Genomic DNA, 7,986 nt, shown 5'->3' on the forward strand with positions numbered 1-7,986 from the left:
AGGGGGCGAGGCTCCGGGAGGGTGGCTCCGGTCCTCCGAGCGGTCCCCACCGGGTCCGAGGCCGGGAAGCCGGGCGGGGAGGCGTGCGAGAATTGGGACCCGCAGAAAACGGGCAGGGCGCTGGACCAATTGCCTGGGGGCATAGGCGGAGCTACGTGGAGAGGCGGCTCTTGTCCTCTGAGAGTTCGCGGGACCGAAGCAAGCATTGGAGCCTGCAGAAGACGGGCAGCGCTTTTGCCCAATAACTGAAGGGGGGGGGGCAGAGGCGCGAGGATGGAAGCCTGGCATCAGACGGGCAGCGCTCTCGGCCAATCTCAGAAGAGCAAGGTCCGGACTGGAGCGGGCTGGGGTGCCCGGCGAGGGCAAGGCTGGACGAGCGGAGGGTGTAGCCCGGAGGGCGACGATGATTGGATTCTGAAGACGTGCACGTACTGTGACCAATGGCAGCCCCCGTGGGCGGTGCACCCTCCAGGACAGGGCGCGCCAGGTGCAGCCCGAAGATCTGCTCTGCCCGCGCTCGGCTCCCACACCCGGCGCGGGCGCTCGGGTTCCGGCACAGCGCAGAAGCCTACTCCTCCTTGAACTTAGACCTTGACAGTTGAAGGACGTTTGGTTATTTCTCAGCCTCTCCCTCCACTCCTGCCCCCCTGCAGATGACACAAAGGGCAGAAACTCCAGGTCACTCAGCCTCCCTCTGCAACTCGAGCTCGTGTGCAAACGTGAAAATCAAAAGTGGAATCCTGCTGACGCTGTCTGGCTGACTCTGAAAGTGACGTCTCTGGGTCCAAGCTTTATCCTTCACAAGCTCTTAAGACATCCCTGTGGGACCTGTCTCTGCTAAGCCTTAAGTGAATTAACTGAACAATAAACACGATCACGGGTCAAAGGGAACACAGAAACTAACACGGAGAGGTCAAGCGCTTTGCCTGAGGTGACACAGCACTTTAGCTGTTCAATGTGAATGTGAAGCTCTGAGCTCCTCGAAAAGGGAGTAAGGCAATGGGGAACAGAGTGATCTGAGCTACTCTGCTCACGCCTTGGGCAGAACAATCCTGAGGCTCAGCCGGTCCCTCACCACCCTGTATGGAAACAGAACAAGGAAGCCATCCAGACGGCTCAGTGGGTAAATGTTAACTCCACAGATGCGAGGAGGAAGACCACTGACCCAAATCATGGCCAAATTAAAGCAAGCAATTAACTAAAGGAAGCTTCGTGTGTGTGTGCGTGCGTGTGTGTGTGTGTGTGCGTGTGCGTGTGCGTGTGCGTGTGCGTGTGTGTGTGTGTGTGTGTGTGTACATGGGCTGTCTCTCCTTAAGGTGGGGTTTAAGAAAGCAACATTGGACATGGGGAAGATAAGGTAGGGGATTTCCAAATAGGGGATTGGGCAGGCAAATAGGCGGTGTTACAGAAGCAGATCATAAGCACAAGTTAGTTATACCAACTTCTGAAACAAGACATGGTATGAGGTGGTCACAGCAAGGTGGACACAGCAAAGTGGACACAGCAAGGTGGCCACAGCAAGGTGGACACAGCAAGGTGGTCACAGCAAGGTGGACATAACAAGGTGGACATAACAAGGTGGTCACAGCAAGGTGGACACAGCAAGGTGGACATAACAAGGTGGTCACAGCAAGGTGGACATAACAAGGTGGACATAACAAGGTGGACATAACAAGGTGGTCACAGCAAGGTGGTCACAGCAAGGTGGACATAACAAGGTGGTCACAGCAAGGTGGACATAACAAGGTGGACATAACAAGGTGGACATAACAAGGTGGACATAACAAGGTGGTCACAGCAAGGTGGTCACAGCAAGGTGGACATAACAAGGTGGTCACAGCAAGGTGGACATAACAAGGTGGACATAACAAGGTGGTCACAGCAAGGTGGTCACAGCAAGGTGGACACAGCAAGGTGGACATAACAAGGTGGTCACAGCAAGGTGGACACAGCAAGGTGGACATAACAAGGTGGACATAACAAGGTGGACACAGCAAGGTGGACACAGCAAGGTGGACATAACAAGGTGGACATAACAACTTCTTGAAACAGACATGGTTGCCATTTCCTGGAACAGGCAGTACAGAACCCTTTGTAGTTAAGGTTACAAGTGGGGCATAGGGCAGTCCTTGAGAAACAGAAATTTAATCATAAACGGGAATGAGCCTAGTTGTCTTTACTCTGATGACTTTAAACCCAAGATGGAGGCAGGCTGGTTCTTCATAAAGGCACTGGCCTGCCCACCAGGCCTAACAACCTGAATTTAATATCCTGACCCATATGGTGGAAAGAGAGAACAGACTCTCAAAGGTTGTCTTTTGACCTCCACACACCTGTGCCATGGCAGAGGATCACAGGCAGGCTTTGAAGATGATCACAGCTGAGGGACATACACCATCCCATGCTCCTTGTCCCCAGGACCATCTACAATCCTATTCTGTTTTCTGACTTCTCGGGAGCATCTTCCTTCCTTCCTTCCTTCCTTCCTTCCTTCCTTCCTTCCTTCCTCCCTCCCTCCCTCCCTCCCTCCCTTCCTTCCTTCCTTTCTTTTTCTTGAGAAAGAGTTTCTCTGTGTAATATGGTGATTTTTTTATTTGTACTGAAATGTGATTTTATTTGTATGTTAATAAATAAAGTTGCCTGGGGGTCAGAACTAATAGCAAACCATAGCAGAAGCCAGGTGGTGGTGCACACCTTTAATCCCGATCACATGACAGGCAGATCTCTGTGTGTTCAGGAATACAGCCAGCATGGAGACACATGCCTTTAATCTCAATACCAACCATAGAAGACCTGGAGGTCTGTACAGACATGCAGTGATGAAGAGGTTATGTGGTTGGGTTTACAACCAATGAGAAGGCAGAACAGAAACACTATAAAAAGACAGACACACAGGAAGTAGGTCTCTTTCTGAGGGGAAGGGCGACAGCGGCAGCGAGGGGTAAGAAAGGGTTTTTAGTCTCAGCTCTTGGCTGCTGCTGTGACCTCTTGGGCTTTTAACTCTGCATTTGGCTCTGTGATTCTTATTTAATAAAACTGTTACATCTACAGTGTAGTCCTGGCTGTCCTGGATCTCACTCTGTAGACCAGGATGGCTTTGGACTCACAGAGATCCACCTGCCTCTGCCTCCCAAGTGCTGCGATTAAAGGCATGCGCCACCACTGCCCAGCTCCAGAAATGAACTAAGAATAAATAAATAAATGAAATAAGAGTTCATTTCTGGAGCTGGGCAGTGGTGGCAGGGCCAGTGGAGATCAAGTTCAGCACCGGAAGATCTTGGGCAGGGCTAGGCTTAATATTAAGGACTCAGGTTTCAGAGCTGTGTGAAGTCCCCAGATCTGCATTTCCTAAGTTCAAATAAGCAGACTCACATTGTGGAAGCCACTATCTGCCTGCCGCTGTGGTACTCCCCACGGATTCGTTCACTGCAGCCTTCTGGGTGGGAATGAAGATATTCTAAAGAGACACCCGTGGGGCTGGAGAGATGACTCTGCTCTTGCAGAGGACCTGGGTTCAGATCCCAGCACCCGCATGGCGCCTCCAGGGGACCCGATGCCCTCTTCTGGACTCCACAGACATATGCACACACGAAGTCACATACATTTGTGTGGGCGTACATACATACATACACATGAGGGAGGCACCTCTGCCCCTCTCTTGTCTATCAGAATGTTTAAACAAGGGACCCGAAACATGAGGGTTTCCCCAGGATTCTCCTGCTGCAAGGAGGAGAAGACTGAAACCCTCTGCAGCCAAAGCTGGAACTGAACTTGGCACTAGCAAAGACTCCATACAGTTCTGACTTCCTGTCAGGCCACCTTGCGGGAGTGACTGGAGCTGAGACAGACACTGGTCAATGACAAGCAAAGGACTATTGCCTGAACAGGACCACTTAGCTGTGCATACCTCTTGCCTTCTATTTAAACGTGAACCTTGAGCTTGTGAGAAGATAGCACAAAGACAACCTGAGTTCAGTCCCCAGACCCCACACAGTGAAGGAGAGAACTGATTCTGGAAAGTTGTCCTCTGACCTCCATACATGAGCTGTCATGTGAGATGCACACTCACAATAAACTAAATACATACATAAATAAATGTAATTAAAATTAATCCTGAACTTTGTATCAGGACCCTAAAACTGGACTTTGGGATCGGCAAACCTCTGCACTTGCTCCTCTCTGCAGTGTGGCCATTCACTACTGCTTGTGAGTGTGTGCACTGCTGTGCAGGAAGCCAGTGTCTTGCTGCAGACTGGCTGTTCACTTGCTCTCTGCCTTTCCCTGAACCTGGGTCTCCAGACTGTGCTGACAGCAAGCCTCAGACATCCTCCTGTTTCTGCCCACCTGGTCCAGCCTTGGGGTAACAAGCATGTGTGGCCATGCCCAACTCTTTTATGTGGGTGCTGGGAATGGAGATTCCAAACCTTGTTTTCATAGCAGAGCAAGCCACCTCCTAGCCACTAACCCATCTGTCTCAGTACCACAGGCTTTGAAGTAACACTGTGTTACTATGTAGCCCTGGCTGGCCTGGAGCTCACCATGTAGACCAGGTTTGCCAGAAATTCAGAGACTCACCTGCCTCTGCCTCCCCACTGCCGAGATTTAAAAGCGTGTGCTACCATGCCTTGCCTCCCACGTTAAATTGTTCATACAGGGTCTCACGTAGCCTACACTGTAGTCAGACTTGTAGCCAAGGATGACCTTGAACTCCTGATTCTTCTGCCTCGACCTCCTGAGTGCTGGGATGTCAAGTGTATGCTACCATACCTGGGGTACTCAGGCAACAGAGGTCCAGCCCCAGACCTACCACTGAAGATGAATGGCTCAGCCTGACCTATTAGGGCCAGCAGAGCTGAGGCTCCAACCCTAACAGCTCCAGCAACAATAGGGTTAGATGGCCACACAAAGAGTGCGGTGTCCCCATCCGGAGAATAAGAGCCTTACTGTGGTCTCACCAGGCTGTGAGATGGGAGGGAGGGAGCGAGGGAGCGAGGGAGGGAGGCAAGCTCCTGGAAGGCCTCATGGCTCCCTACCGACAATGCCAACTGAGGCAAGGGTCAGGCAGTGGTCCAGCCCTGAGCGGCCTCTGCCAATGGTGCCAGAGGCACTGGCTGGGCCTGGGTTTGGCAGCGGCTGCAGCTGACACTCCATTGTGGCCCCAGTGGAGAGCACTTGGCAGGATCTCAGCCTCTCTGCCCGGCCCCAGGCAAGACACTGTCTCTGCTTCTCCCTGCTTCCTCTCCCTCTGGGAATCCCAGGGGTATGTCTTCAGTCAACTGTAGGTCAGGGCCCAGGGTCAACTAAAGCCAAAAAGTCACCTGCCCAAGATTAGGGAAGGCAAGGTTGGTTAAAGGAGAGGGATGGGGCATGAGAGGGACCCAGGGCCTCAATGCAATGCGGCCTCTGAAATGGGTGCAACTCCATGTCTCATCTGGAAAATGGGGTCACGGTCCTGGAGTCAGAGATTTGCAAACAAGGAAAAGGCATTAACAGCAGAGCATGGTGGGGATACTTGGGATCCTAGTACTGGGGGGCAGAGGCAGGCCAATCAGTAGTTCAAGGCCATTCTCTGCTATGTGAGAGACTTTGTCTCAAAAAAAAAGAAAGAAAGAAAGAAAGAAAAAAAGAAAAAGAAAAAAAGAAAAAAGAAAAGGCTAAGTAGTTGAGAGCACGTGTAGGTCTCCAGAGGACCGACCCAGCACCCACACCAGGAGGCTCACACTCCACTGTATCTCCAGCTACAGAGGATCTGATGCCTTTGACCTCCACAGGTATTTGCACACACATGTACTTACCTACACATATGCACATAATTAAAAATAATAAAAATCCTATTTTAAAAATCAAAACAAAAACAACTGGGCATGATGGCACACACATTTAATCCAGCACTTCGGCGGCAGAGGCAAGTGGATCTCTTTGAATTTGATTTATCCTGATCAACATAGTAAGTCCTAGGCCAGCCAGGGCTACATGGTGAGACTCTGCCTCAATATACAAACAAACAAACAAATCAAATAAAACCTCACAAATTGGCAATGTTGTTCTGATCCCTGGACCCTAGGTGGATCCCTTGCTGCAGGCATCCTGAACAAAGCCAGGGTGACTTTGAATCCAGACTGAGATAGAGGTGATTTCACTCATTCTGAGTCCCAGAGAAGTCAGTCCACTTACCCAGGAACACACAGCAGAAGGCAGGACACACACACACACACACACACACACACACACACACACACACACACACACACACACACAGGCTCTGAGTCTCTCTCAGCCCATTTCTCCAGCGTTATTACAAAGGACATCAAGTCCTAAGGAGCAGAAGGGCTCCTTAAAGGAGGGGGTACCTTGTGAGGGGCATCCTTTGAGGAGTCACTGGGAGCTGAGGCAGGGGAGGTGACAGGCCTGAGGTGGCCCAGTTCGGATGGGAACAATGAGATGAGGAGGGATGTCTTCAGCCCTCACTGAGGCCCCACCAGGCCTAAAGTTCCTGGCTCCACTCCAGGTCGAGTGTCCTGTGGAGCTGGCTGCCTAAAGGATGCTGGAGCTGAGGGTGGATTCCCGCCTTCCACTGTGCTGAGTGTGTGAGGCTGGGGGCTCCTTCGGGGACAGGACCCACCCACAAGGAGTGCACAGACAGTCGGGGAGATGCGTGTGAAGTTACAAGCAAGGTGACCTCTGCTCCTTGGAGCTGACCAATTGCCTGTAACTCCAGCCCCATGCGATTCAATGCCCTCTTCTGGCCTCCATGCCTCCTGATACACACACGTAAGCATGAAAACCACAAAACAACAACTGCTGGGGTGGCTGGAAAATAAGCAGGAAGCTGTGAGGAAAATGGTGGGAAGTGGGGGTGGTCTGTGGGGTGCAGATGGCCTTTGAATGGAGAACAAAGGGCAGTCTGGGGTAGACTGGGACTGTGATGGGATGAGAATCACAGGGCCAGCCTTTGGGAATCCCTGGTTTGAAGCCTGCCCATGGTCACACACATCACTGACCCAGGCACCAAGTCACCCAGTCTAGGCAATATGAGACTAGGAAGACCCTTCACCTATATCCTGGCAGGTCCCGAGTGTGGAGAAGGGCGGGGTGACCTGGTCCAAGGTTCATGTCTGTCTTTGAGCTGGCAGGGCCTCTCCCTGTCCAGTGGGGGAGGATTGGATATTTGGGTGGCTGAGCTGGGATAACCCCCTCCCCAATACATGAAAGCAGCCAGCAGCAATAGCTGGTTTCCATGGAAACCAAGAGCCTTCTGGGAAAGGCACACCAGGTCCAGAGCTGTGAGAGGGGGAAGGGAAGTCTATGAATATGAGGTTCTGAGGCCACTCTGAGCCCCATGGGCCCCACAGGTTCAGGAGCAGCTTGGTGACCATGCTGTGACTTCCACTTTGATTTCAGCTGCTTAGGAACCTGTAGAATGTTGGGGTGTGGGAATCTGAGATGGCAACAACAGTGTGCACTTCACGGATGGGGAAACTGAGGCTCAGAGAGAAGTGGGCTGCTTAAGACACTCGGTGAGGGGTGACAGGGTAGGGCCTGTGTGTCACCCTTCCTGGGGTGACAGGTACTGGAGCCTTGATGCCTTGTCTCCCTCCCAACACACCCCAAAGTGCGGAAAAACAGCAAGGCCCCCACAAGTCAGACAGACTACCTGCTCACAACCAGAGCTTGGCTGGGGCCGAGCTTAGTGTCTGCTCCCCAGCGCGGTGACCCTGACCCAGCTCAGTGGCTCTGCAGTCTAGACTGTGCCCCAAATACCTCTAGTGCCTGCAGCAAGCCGAGGTGTCCAGTGAGTGCCCTGTTCTCTCTGAATCTGTAGTCACAGCCCCCACAGAGCTATGGGGAGACCCTCTAAGCCCGCATTGGCAGGCTGCATTGAGGGACCAGGGCAGACTCCGATGGACGAGTCTGAAATCCCTGACTCGGCCAGCAGCAGCAGGAGTTCTAGATCCATTTTACATGTAAGAAAAATGAGGAGCAGGC

The sequence above is a fragment of the Peromyscus maniculatus genome, chromosome 17 (assembly GCF_049852395.1).
Source record: "Peromyscus maniculatus bairdii isolate BWxNUB_F1_BW_parent chromosome 17, HU_Pman_BW_mat_3.1, whole genome shotgun sequence".
Taxonomy (NCBI): Eukaryota; Metazoa; Chordata; class Mammalia; order Rodentia; family Cricetidae; genus Peromyscus; species Peromyscus maniculatus.